This window comes from Aedes albopictus, chromosome 3 (genome assembly GCF_035046485.1).
Source record: "Aedes albopictus strain Foshan chromosome 3, AalbF5, whole genome shotgun sequence".
Classification (NCBI taxonomy): domain Eukaryota; kingdom Metazoa; phylum Arthropoda; class Insecta; order Diptera; family Culicidae; genus Aedes; species Aedes albopictus.
Window position 1 is genome coordinate 350901484 of NC_085138.1, and position 13770 is coordinate 350915253.

The window sequence follows — 13770 nt, forward strand, 5'->3', positions numbered from 1 at the left end:
GATTCGTCCTAAATTCTAGACGGGGTTGACAGCACTTCCACAAGGCTTTTTTCCAAGAACTTTCCCCCAGAGATTTCTATGAAATGTTTTTGAAAATTTCTTGAAAGATTCTAAACGAACTTTCCTGAAACATCTTCCAAAAAATTATTCAGAGTCTCAAGCAGTTAAGCTTGGTGAGTCTGATGTTTTTTAGAATTCTCAGAGTTTTTCCAGAAATTCTAAATGCATTCGTTCAGAAATCTACAAAGAACTACTCCTGAAACTCTTGTAGAAGTTTATTCAATAATTTTCGAAATAATTCAAGCATTTTTTCTCATTCTCTGGGATTTTTTAACGTTTTCTTTTTTAAGCACTTTTTAAACGATTTTTCTAAACATATCTTCAAAAATTACTGCAAAAAGTATCTAAGGAATTTCTGCAGGGGGCACCTCTGGAAAACATTTGTTGAGGCCCGAACGCAATGTCGACCGAAACGGAACGGGAACGGAATGCGGCTCGTACTAATTTCTTCAGCAGTTCCTCAGAAAAACTTGCAGAAGTTCCTCGGGAATTTTTCCGGCAGTTGATCCTCCAAGAGTTCCTCAGGAACTCCAGCAAAAGTTCCTCGAGAATTTCTCCAGAAGTTCGTCGGGAATTTCTCCAGTAGCTCATCGGCATTTTTTAGGGAGTTCGTTTGGAATTCCATCCAGGAGTTCCCAGGAAATTCCTCCAGGATTTCTCCGGACATTTCTGCTGGAGTTCCTTGGGAATTTCTCCAGGAATTCCTCGGGAATTTCTCCAGGAGTTTTTCCGGAGTTCCTCCAGGAGTTTTTCCGGAGTTCCTCCAGGAGTTCTGCCTCGAGGAATTCCCAAGGAACTCCTGGAGGAATTCCCGAGGAACTTCTGGAGGAATTCCCGAGGAACTCCTGGAGGAATTCCCGAGGAACTCCTGGAGGAATTCCCGAGGAACTCCTGGAGGAATTCCCGAGGAACTCCTGGAGGAATTCCCGAGGAACTCCTGGAGGAATTCCCGAGGAACTCCTGGAGGAATTCCCGAGGAACTCCTGGAGGAATTCCCGAGGAACTCCTGGAGGAATTCCCGAGGAACTCCTGGAGGAATTCCCGAGGAACTCCTGGAGGAATTCCCGAGGAACTCCTGGAGGAATTCCCGAGGAACTCCTGGAGGAATTCCCGAGGAACTCCTGGAGGAATTCCCGAGGAACTCCTGGAGGAATTCCCGAGGAACTCCTGGAGGAATTCCCGAGGAACTCCTGGAGGAATTCCCGAGGAACTCCTGGAGGAATTCCCGAGGAACTCCTGGAGGAATTCCCGAGGAACTCCTGGAGGAATTCCCGAGGAACTCCTGGAGGAATTCCCGAGGAACTCCTGGAGGAATTCCCGAGGAACTCCTGGAGGAATTCCCGAGGAACTCCTGGAGGAATTCCCGAGGAACTCCTGGAGGAATTCCCGAGGAACTCCTGGAGGAATTCCCGAGGAACTCCTGGAGGAATTCCCGAGGAACTCCTGGAGGAATTCCCGAGGAACTCCTGGAGGAATTCCCGAGGAACTCCTGGAGGAATTCCCGAGGAACTCCTGGAGGAATTCCTGAGGAACTCCTGGAGGAATTCCCAAGGGACTCCTGGAGGAATTCCCGAGGAACTCCTGGAGGAATTCCCGAGGAACTCCTGGAGGAATTCCCGAGGAACTCCTGAAGGAATTCCCGAGGAGCTCCTGGAGGAACTCCTGGAGGAATTCCCGAGGAACTCCTGGAGGAATTCCCGAGGAACTCCTGGAGGAATTCCCGAGGAACTCCTGGAGGAAATCTCGAGGAACTCCTGGAGGAATTCCCGAGGAACTCCTGAAGGAATTTCCGAGGAACTCCTAGAGGAACTCCTGGAGGAATTCCCGAGGAACTCCTGGAGGAATTCCCGAGGAACTCCTGGAGGAATTCCCGAGGAACTCCTGGAGGAATTCCCGAGGAACTCCTGAAGGAATTCCCGAGGAACTCCTGAAGGAATTCCCGAGGAGCTCCTGGAGGAACTTCTGCAGGAATTCCCGAGGAACTCCTGGAGGAATTCCCGAGGAACTCCTGGAGGATTTCCCGAGGAACTCCTGGAGGAATTCCCGAGGAACTCCTGGAGGAATTCCCGAGGAACTCCTGGAGGAATTCCCGAGGAACTCCTGAAGGAATTCCCGAGGAGCTCCTGGAGGAACTTCTGGAGGAATTCCCGAGGAACTCCTGGAGGAATTCCCGAGGAACTCCTGGAGGAATTCCCGAGGAACTCCTGGAAGAATACCCGAGGAACTCCTGGAGGAATTCCCGAGGAACTCCTGGAGGATTTCCCGAGGAACTCCTGGAGGATTTCCCGAGGAACTCCTGGAGGATTTCCCGAGGAACTCCTGGAGGAATTCCCGAGGAACTCCTGGAGGAATTCCCGAGGAACTCCTGGAGGAATTCCCGAGGAACTCCTGGAGGAATTCCCGAGGAACTCCTGGAGGAATTCCCGAGGAACTCCTGGAGGAATTCCCGAGGAACTCCTGGAGGAATTCCCGAGGAACTCCTGGAGGAATTCCCGAGGAACTCCTGGAGGAATTCCCGAGGAGCTCCTGGAGGAACTTCTGGAGGAATTCCCGAGGAACTCCTGGAGGAATTCCCGAGGAATTCCCGAGGAACTCCTGGAGGAATTCCCGAGGAACTCCTGGAGGAATTCCCGAGGAACTCCTGGAGGAATTCCCGAGGAACTCCTGGAAGAATACCCGAGGAACTCCTGGAGGAATTCCCGAGGAACTCTATCGTGGTGCGCCTAGCTTAACATCATATGAAGGTTAAAACAAGTCACTGTGACTTCTGCGCAACCAAAACCTGGGCTGCCGTGATTCGTTTGTGACATGCGTGTTGCTTGGAGGAATCCATGGAGGACTTATTGTCTCTCTTATTGTGAGAATTTCTGATGGAACCCCTGAGTTAACTTCTGAAGAAACTACTGGAGGGATTCCTCAATGAATTCCTGGAAAATTTTCTGGTTCCTGTATGCATCCTTTTAAAATTATCTTCCAATACAATTCGGTGGAGGAATCTCTCTAGGAATTCTTGAAGTGATTCAAAAGAATCTTCAGGTAATCCTGGAGAAATTATTGGGTACATCCCTGGAAAAGATGATTGAAGGATTTCAGAATTTTCTGAAGGAACTCCTGAATGATATTTCGTTGAGAACCTGAAAGGATTTCTAAAGAAATCACTTGAAGAATTCCTGAAGCAAACGTTGGAAGAATTCCTTGGAGTAATCTCTGGAAGAAATCCCTGAAGAAATTCCTGGATGAAAATCCCTGGAACAATCCTAAGAAATTCTGTAGAATCCCTGGAGAAATTTCTGGAAGTGTACCTGGAGGAACTCCTGGATGAATTCTGGGATGAATCCCTAGAGAAATTTCTGAAGAAAACTCTTGAGGAAATCCTAGATAAATTTCTGAAGGAATCCCTGGTGGAATTCTTAGAAAAATCCCTGAAGCAATTCCTGGTAAAATCTCTAGAGAGAATCGTGGAGGAATTTGTAACAAATTCTTGGATGAATTATTGGAGAAAACCCTGGAACAATCCATGGAAGAATCCAGTGATTAATTCCAGGTGGATTTCCTGGAAGAATCCTTGGAGGATTTACTGGAGGAATCCCTGGGAAAATCGCTGGAGAAACTCTTAGAGGAATTCCTGAAGTAATTCTGGAGGAATGCCTGAAGGAATCTCTGAAAAGTTCCTGAAGGTAATCCAGGAATTCCTGGAAGCATTTTTGAAGGAATTCGTAGAGTATTTTGAGGAGTAATTCCTAGAAGAATTGCTGACATAATTTCTGAAGGATGTCCTGGATCAATTCCTGAAAGAGAAAAAGAAAAATCTCCACAACAATTCTGGGAAAATTAAAAAAAAAACTCGGAAAAAAATCCCTTGATAAATTTCAGGTGCGTTTCCTGAAAGAATCCTTGGAGGAATCTTCAAAGGATCCTGGACAAATCTTTCGAGAAATCCCTGCAGGAATTCCTGAAGTAATTCCTGGAGGAATTTCTGTAGAAATGCCTGAAGAAATCGTTGAAAAATTCCTGAAGAAATTCATGGAAGAACTGCTGACATAATTTCTGATGTCCTGGAGGTATTCCTAAAAAAAAATCCTACGGTAATTCCTGTAGAAATTCCTGAATAAAATCCTCGAGGAGTTCCTATAGGTATTCCTGTGGGAATTGCTAGAGGAATCCTGGGAGAAATTCCTGGATAAATTTCAGAAAAGAATCCCTTGAAAAATTCTTGGAACAATTCCTGGAGGAATTGCTGGAGAAATCCTCGAAATATTGTCTGGAGGATTCCCTGGGAGAATCATTGGACTATTGGAGAAATTCGTGAAGAAATCCCTGGAGGAATCTCTGAAGCAGTTTCTGGAGAAATCTCTGCAGCAATTCCTGGTGCAAAATATGAAAAAACACCTGGAGGGATCCTAGAAAAATTCCAGAAGGTATTCCTAGAGAAAATCCTGGAAGATTTTTTTTTAAGGAATCTCTGACGAATTTCCTGGAGATATTCTTGGATTTCTGGAAGAACTCCTTGGGAAATACCTGAAGGGATTCCTGAAGGAGAACTCCTGGAAGAATCTCTACAAAAACCAAGAAGGAATGCCTGGAATAATACCCAGGGGAATTCCTTGTGGAATTCTTGGAGGAATGCCTAAAACAATTCCAGGAGGAATTACTGGAAGAATGTCAGGAAGAATTCCTAGAGGAATACCTGGAGGAAGTGCTGAAGTAATTCATGAAGGAAACCCTGGAGGAATTCTTGGAGGATATATCGGAAGAATGCCTGTAGTAATTCCTGCGGCAATCTCCAAGGAACTCCTGGAAAAATCTCTAGTGAAATTCCTGGAGCAATTTTTAGCGGAATTTCTGGAGAAATCGCCAGATGAATTCCAGGAGGAATTTTTAGAGGAATCCCTGCAGCAATTCCCAAAGGAATTCCTGAAAAAAATCCGGGAGGAATTCCTGAAGAAATTTTGTGTAAGATTCTTAAGGAATTCGTGGAAAAATAATTCCTGAAGAAATCAAAGATAGAATTCTTGGAGAAATCCTGAAGGAATCTTTAGAAGAGTTCGTGGAGGAACTCCTTGAGGAATCCCTATAGTATTTCCTGAAGAAATCCCCAAAGCAATTCCCGAAAAAAACTCAGATTACTTCTGGAAGAATTCCTGAAGGAATTCTAAGGAGAGTTCCTAGTGGAATCTTTGGGGGAATTTTAAAAAAGTTCCTGAAGTTGTTCCTGAAAGAATCACGGAATGATTTCCCGAGTGAATGGAGAAATTACTGGAGGAATTCCTGGAGAAATCCCCGGAAGATATTCTCCAGGAATGCCTGTGGATTCCTGGAGGAATCTCTAGAGAAACCCCAGGAGGAATCTGAAGAAGAATCCTTGGCGAATTCCTAGAAGAATCTCAAGATGCTTCTAATGCCTTGAAGAGTTCCTGGATAAATTCCAGTAGACATTCCCAGAGCAATCCCTGGCAGAATTCCTGGAGGAATCCCTGAAGCAGTTACTGAAAGAATTCCTGGAGGAATCCAAGAAGGAATCCTTGAAGAAATCGCAAATGTAATTATTGGACAAATGCTGAAAGAATCCTAAAACGAACTCGAGGAGGAACTTCTTGAAGAATCCCTGTAGCAGTTCCTAAAGAAATCCCTGGAGAAATTCCTAAAGCAATATCAAGGGAATCCCTTAACATTTTTGTTTAAATTTTTAAAAGGTTTTCCTAGATTTACTTTTGGATAATATCTGGTAGAATTTACTGAAAGGTTTCCTGGAAGATATTCTTGCGGAACTATTTCGAATTATTCCAGATTGAACTATTGGAATCATCTCAATGATTAAGTTAGTGATTGTGACCTTTAGTTGGAAGCAAGAATGCGATGCTTTTTTCAATTAATTTTCTTTATTTGGAATTCTTTGTAAATAGGTGGAGATATCTTCAACACAGTCGTTTCAACAACGGTTTCTCTTATATAGTTTCAATTTCGCATTAAACCTCACACCTGAACAAAAGTTTTGTAACAAGATGACTATCGTTTTGAGTAAATTACAATTACAATTAAGATCATGAACAGAAACTTCATAAGCACATTTTTCTTCAGTAAGGTGTAAAACGTCGCACACCTCAAAGCGGAGCTAAGGAGTATGTATTCCATGTCATTCCACGAACCAGAAATGCCACGTATCACTTCCGCACGCCCTCCGCCATCACCGCACACTTCAGGTTCTGCTCGTTTCATGGGATGTTGGCTTCACTCAAATTTACACCGTTGGGCACATCATGAGCGGCCGCTGCGTCCGGCATATTGTTCACCAGGATCCACTATTGTCCACCGTGACTTAACGACGGATGCTTCCTATTTGACCCAACACTTTTACCGTTTTGAAGTGGCTAAAAATTCACAGCAAATATTGCGGAATATTTCGCCGTCCCAGGGGCTGGATATAACAAACGATGCGTTCTCTGGATCTGCAATTTTGGTTTCCATATGAATAAAATGTTCCGCAATTGCACAAAGTTGACCTACCTTGAATTCATTATTTGTTCGGTAACAATTTCGAGAAACGGTTCTATATGGCCGGCCATCCGCTTGGAGGAAAATGTGTCCTGAAGTCCGTTCCGAGGCATCAGGTTTCTCGCACAACCACCGTTTACGCTTGAAAAAAAAAAATTCAAAACAAACACCCACCGTTGTTGCGAATAGGGCGAGACACGAAGACAAATTGTAGCGTATAAATAATCAAGTACATAAACTGATCAAAACTATATAAAATGTTTGTTTAAAATTTAGAAATAGTTTTATTTTGATTTTTCTGATATGTAATTTTGTATTTCATAGAATAAAAATGGAAATACTTGAGATTGATAGAAAATATTTTTGTTGATGTTCACTGAGTACGCCCTAACCCGAGTGCCATCGTGAAACTCTACCAAGTTGACAGATCGGCGAATGAACATCGGGTTTGTTTTGGTTCATTCTCATTCTCACATCAAAAATGAAGCTCTCACCTCACTCGAGACGACAACCAGAATCGCGTGACAAGAGTCGTGTGACGACGAGGTGAGAATTGTCGTATCGTGTCACACGCCGCGCAGAATAAACGTGAGAGTAATATAATACGATAAGGCGATTTCAATTTTGTAGCATTTTCTCTGGTCCTCGAGAAGAATCTGGATTGCCGTGATAGAAAACTTCTACCTTTTAGAGTGATATTAATAAAACTTGTATAAACATGTGTTTAAGTGAGATATTAGATTTCATGTTGAAATTCACGTTAATAAATATAACAAAAATATGCAAATGCTTATATGGTCGGCGTTCAGTCAGAGTGGACTACGCGATTTTTCGGGCAGGAAGGTAAGCTGAAGAATTCGTTGAACCGAACTTTTCGACGTTATTTTGATACAGATGTGCCATTACATAAAAAAATAATAGTATTTTTGAAAATAATGCCAGAGATTTGAAATTTTAAGTACTTGCAGGACATTTTCTCCAAATCATTGAAAGCAGATGGTCCGGTCTGACTTAACGCCGACCATATGTGCAAAAGGCGAGAAAAGATATGAAACTGGGCAAACCCATAAATTTGTATAATGGAAGGTGAGGTTTGTCCCCTTTGCTACCTTGAAATGATTTACAGTTAGCATCACCATTGATCCTTTGCCACTCACCACATATATCAAAATAGAATGATAGTGAATAAACCAAGTTTCAGAGGACTTGACTTGATACGCTCTGACTACAAGAAATAACATCTCTTGGACTACTACAGTAACTACAGGGAGAAACGATCTATTTTCAAATTAAATACAGTCAGGTTTTTTTTTACGCGGGGGATACGTACCGCGTAAAAAAAAACTCAGTTCAAAATTCGAAAAACCGCGTAAAAAAAGTCTCACCATTTCTCGACGAATCATGCAAAAATAAGACGATGACATTTTTTTTTGTATGGAGTTTTCATTTACGCGGCCGCGTAAATCAAAACCGCGTAAAAAAAGACCTGACTGTATATTGATCGTCAATACGCAACTTCAGAGGAATTTGGGAACCTTCTTCATGGCAAGTTCTGATGGTTAGAATGAATGGTTCTATACTCAAAGTAGAGGACTTGGTGTACCTTCTTCATGACAAGTTCTGACAGTTGAGAGGAATGATTCTATTTTCTAAGTAGATGCATTATGCATCACCAAACAACTTTAGAGGACTTAGTGAACCTCTGCGTGACAAGTTCTGATAGTTAGAGGAATAGTTCTACTTTCTAATTTGATGCATTGTGCGTCACCAAACAACTTCAGAGGACTTGGTGAACCTTCTTCATGACAAGTTCGGATGGCTAGGAGGAATGGTTCTATTTTTTAAGTAGATGCATTGTGCGTCACCAAACAACTTCAAAGGACTTGGTGAACCTCTGCGTGACAAGTTCTGATAGTTGAGAGGAATAGTTCTACCTTCTAATTTGATGCATTGTGCGTCACCAAACAACTTCAGAGAACTTGGTGAACCTTCTTCATGACAAGTTCTGATGGCTAGGAGGAATGGTTCTATTTTCTAAGTAGATGCATTGTGCGTCACCAAGCAACTACAGAGGACTTGGTGAACCTCTGCGTGACAAGTTCTGATAGTTGAGAGGAATAGTTCTACCTTCTAATTTGATGCATTGTGCGTCACCAAACAACTTCAGAGAACTTGGTGAACCTTCTTCATGACAAGTTCTGATGGCTAGGAGGAATGGTTCTATTTTCTAAGTAGATGCATTGTGCGTCACCAAACAACTTCAAAGGACTTGGTGAACCTCTGCGTGACAAGTTCTGATAGTTGAGAGGAATAGTTCTACCTTCTAATTTGATGCATTGTGCGTCACCAAACAACTTCAGAGGACTTGGTGAACCTTCTTCATGACAAGTTCTGATGGCTAGGATGAATGGTTCTATTTTCTAAGTAGATGCATTGTGCGTCACCAAACAACTACAGAGGACTTGGTGAACCTTCTTCATGACAAGTTCGAATGGCTAGGAGGAATGGTTCTATTTTCTAAGTAGATGCATTGTGCGTCACCAAGCAACTACAGAGGACTTGGTGAACCTCTGCGTGATAAGTTCTGATTGTTGAGAGGAATAGTTCTACCTTCTAATTTGATGCATTGTGCGTCACCAAACAACTTCAGAGAACTTGGTGAACCTTCTTCATGACAAGTTCTGATGGCTAGGAGGAATGGTTCTATTTTCTAAGTAGATGCATTGTGCGTCACCAAGCAACTACAGAGGACTTGGTGAACCTCTGCGTGACAAGTTCTGATAGTTGAGAGGAATAGTTCTACCTTCTAATTTGATGCATTGTGTGTCACCAAGCAACTTCAGAGGACTTGGTGAACCTTCTTAACGACAAGTTCGGATGGCTAGGAGGAATGGTTCTATTTTTTAAGTAGATGCATTGTGCGTCACCAAACAACTTCAGAGGACTTGGTGAACCTTCTTCATGACAAGTTCTGATGGCTAGGAGGAATGGTTCTATTTTCTAAGTAGATGCATTGTGCGTCACCAAACAACTACAGAGGACTTGGTGAACCTTCTTTGTGACAAGTTCTGATAGTTTAGAGGAATGGTTCATCTTTCAAAGTAGATGCATTGCGCGTCACCAAACAACTTCAGAGGACTTGGTGAACCTTCTTCATGACATGTTCTGATGGCTAGGAGGAATGGTTCTATTTTCTAAGTAGATGCATTGTGCGTCACCAAGCAACTTCAGTGGACTTGGTGAACCTTCTTCATGACAAGTTCTGATAGTTGAGAGGAGTGGTTCTAAAAAGTATTTAAAATTAAAATGGATGTTGTTTTGCGTCACCTCGCAAATTAAGAGGAGTTGGTGAACCTTCTTTGTTCAAAAACATTTTGATTACAGGCAGGAAACATTCGAACTTTTAATGAAGTTTTTTGGAGAAATATGTTATGAGTCATCTTGCGAGTTAAGAGAACTTAGTGAACCGTCTTTGTTCTACAAAATTAAAAATTATGCCAAGAATCATTTGGGCTTTTCAATACGTTTTCGGAAAAAGTTTTTAAAGTCAAAATTTAACGTATTGTGAGTCACCTTGTAACTGAAGACGACATGGTGAACCATCTCAAAAGTTCTGGTCAGGGTATTATGGTTTTGGTCGAAATACAAAGTGACCGAACGTGCGAAAATTGATTTTTAACCTACTTAGAAATGTCGCAACTCAATTTGGATTAGTGCATATTGTTGCTCTTAATTAGCTTAATGATGCGCAACAGAAAAAATAGATTCAAACTTACTTCGCAGCTGCAACTTCGCATGTGCTTCTAGCGACGACTTCGATTTGGTGGTGCGACGATAATATTTAAATAAATAAATAAAACTAACCACATGTGTACATATACTTACTTGTTTCGTGTCACTTCATTAAGGCTTGATCGGCTTGGCTAAGTAAAATGTAAACTAAATACCTACCAAATATTATAAAGCCCACTAGGACACTGAAGGTGGCCATGCATTTAATAGTCTTATATAGAGGCCCCGGGTGTAATTTCGGATATTAAAGTACCCTTTGAGACTCCCCACCCACAACAGTAATATTTATTGACACAGGTGTAAATAATAAAAAGAAATATAACAATACCAATATTATAACGTGACCTTACTCCGTTTGAGTTGAATCTATTGACAAGATGTGATGGGCGGCGTAGCACCTCCTCAAGAAATGCCACGGTGCCAGGACCTTGACCAGGACTGCAACAGATTTTAAAATAAATTATTCGATTGATCATAGCTACGCAGGGTAAATTTAATTGTTCTGATATTTAAGAAATTAAGTCCTATGAGACAAATTAAAAATTACAGTCGGAACTCCATGAGCTACTATGATGGTCCTTTCAAAAAGCTTCCCAAAAGATTTCTGTCCCATTACTCGATATTTCCATGAGTCGATGATCCCTTCAATATCGACGCATGGAGTTTTTACTGTATGTATTCTTTAGTGAATTTCGATTTGCAAATAGTACTGAAAATACAAATTTATTGGCTTCCCATTAGTTGAATTGTGTTAAACTTTTGAATTTAACACCTCGTCTTCAGGTTGTGAATAAGTCATAAATAGATATAAGTTAATAATAATTGTATGTGCAAGATGAGTCAGAAAGTCTTTGCAAACTATTTCAAAGTGATAGATTTCATTCACAATTCCATGAACTTATTTATTTACAATATTGTTTGTGTCTGTGTCTTTATATATATATATATATATATATATATATATATATATATATATATATATATATATATATATATATATATATATATATATATATATATATATATATATATATATATATATATATATATCTTTTTAAACAATATTATTTTGTATGTATTTATTTTTGCAATCTATTCATCAGGTTAATCCATAGTAGATTGATCTTGATTAATATAGTGTTCATATTGTTTCCATATACCAATGAACGAAAACAGCTCACACAGTTACTAACAGTTAGTATCTTAGTTACAGTTAGTTAGTTAGTACAGTTAGACATCGACGACTTCTTCTATACAAAAAAAAATGTATGGAGCGTAGACTTTGGCCAGACCCCGCTTCCCCCTTAAAAGTCTACGTGGTTTATGAACGGACCCATATGGGTTAACCCGGTTTACGAGTAGAGCTGAAGGCCTAGCAGGTGCTTTTTTTTTTACATTTGCCTATATGCTTACTAGTAGCAGATTCCATCGAATGATTTGTTCTCACTTTTTATTTCATTCAAATAAGGATTTTGCTTACCTGTCAAACAGATGGATCTGGGATCAGCTTTCTGGGGATTTCAATTCAATTTCTTTCGTTTGGAGTTAAAGGGAGGAGGCCGGGATCCGGTTATCAAAACGCTATACGAGACAAGGAAGGGCTGTTGTAACGAACGCGAATCAATCAATTTGCATTTCAAACTCAAGTTGTCATTTTCCTTAAGTTATACAGCGCACCGCATGGCATATTGTTAGTTGCAATATGCGCATAGTTGATAATTCTCTGCTACCCAAGACAATTACGTCATAAACTAATCTTCTACGAAGGACCAAGAAAGAGACCCATAAATTGTAATGAAAATAGTGACGCACCGATAGTGGCGGCGATAACAAAGTAGAGATAATAAGAAAGGGACCCAAAAGATAATGAGTCAAATCAGGTAGAATGTATTGTACATTCATTCATATATATAAGGCTTAGCATTAGTAATAAAGTTAGTTCTAGACCACAGTTCTACAGTGTATGTTTTCTACATCCGAAAAACCGTAAAGCTCCGGCGTCACATTTTGGTGAACTACCAGAGAGGAAAGTACTCGCGACGTTGTGTTGAAATTGTGCAGTGATACCGGCGCGCGGAGATCAACTAGAATAAGTGGAAAGGACTCCGACAATATAAAAAGTTGTCGTAATAAATAGCTACAGTGATTGATTTTGTAACGTGGTTTACTGTCGCCAGGAGTGCAGTCTGAGTGTTGTGCATTGTCACAAAATTTAACTGTTACAAATCTTGAGCCAATAGTGGCAAACATTCGAAAGTTGTGAATAGATATTCACGAATCGTGTCTAAAATACCTTGTGTGTTGAATATTAAAACCCAGAGTGGTAATTCAAGTGAAACTAGGACATTGGACATTTTTGAAAATAGTGAAACTGCAGTGTCATCAGAAGTGAACGCGCAGATCCGGCAAAAGGAAACAGAGAAGCAAAGTAGCAGCAAACAACCAGGTGAGAGTAAAGTGAACATTTGCGATGGCAAAATCAAAAGCTATGTTCCAATTCGTGGAAAATAAGAACGGAAACTGCCGTTTATGCAAGGAAGCTGACACCAAGGATAATATGGTGTCTTGTGACGATTGTGATAGGTGGTTCCACCTTAGTTGTGTGCACCTTAAGCATACGCCGTCACAAGAAGAGCGATTCCTTTGCGCCAAATGCGAATATCTGGAAATCGAACGAGCGACATTATTGGACGTAAAAGTGAAGTTTGATTTAGCGAACCAGCTAAATGAATCGCTGAAAATTCAACAAGATGTGGCAAACAGACGTCAGTCTGAAGGTTCTTTAAATGCGACGAGGCAAGCATTAATCAAGCTTCCAAAATTTAGTGGAGAGGCTCGTGAATGGCCGAAATTCAAAAGCATTTTTAAGGACACATCTGCCGAAGGTAGATTTACCAATCTCGAAAATTTATCAAGATTGGAAGAAGCTCTGTATGGCCAAGCTGCCAAGAGCGTGTCAAATTTGATGATAGGGGCTGCTAATGTTCCTAGAATAATGCAACGGCTTGAAGAAATTTATGGGAGACCGGAGGCTATTTATCAGCAATTATTGAACGAGCTGATAAAAACATTGAATCAACCCAAACTCCATACTATCGATATTGCTAACGCATTGGACGATTTGGTTGTGACAATGGAAACATTGGCCAAGCCAGAATTCCTTCATGATTATCGGTTAATTACTGACATAGTATCAAAGCTACCATTTAGTATGCAGATAACATGGACAGAAGCGCTTCAAAGAAATGTCAGTCAGCCAACTCTCCATGATTTGAATAAGTGGCTGCAAACTCACGCAACGACATTACGGAGATTAGCACCACCTACAAGAAAGGAACAAAAGCCCAGAATCAATATTCATAACAATCCTTCAAAAATGCAGTGCAACATTTGTAAGCATGAGCATCAAACGTTCAAGTGCAACAT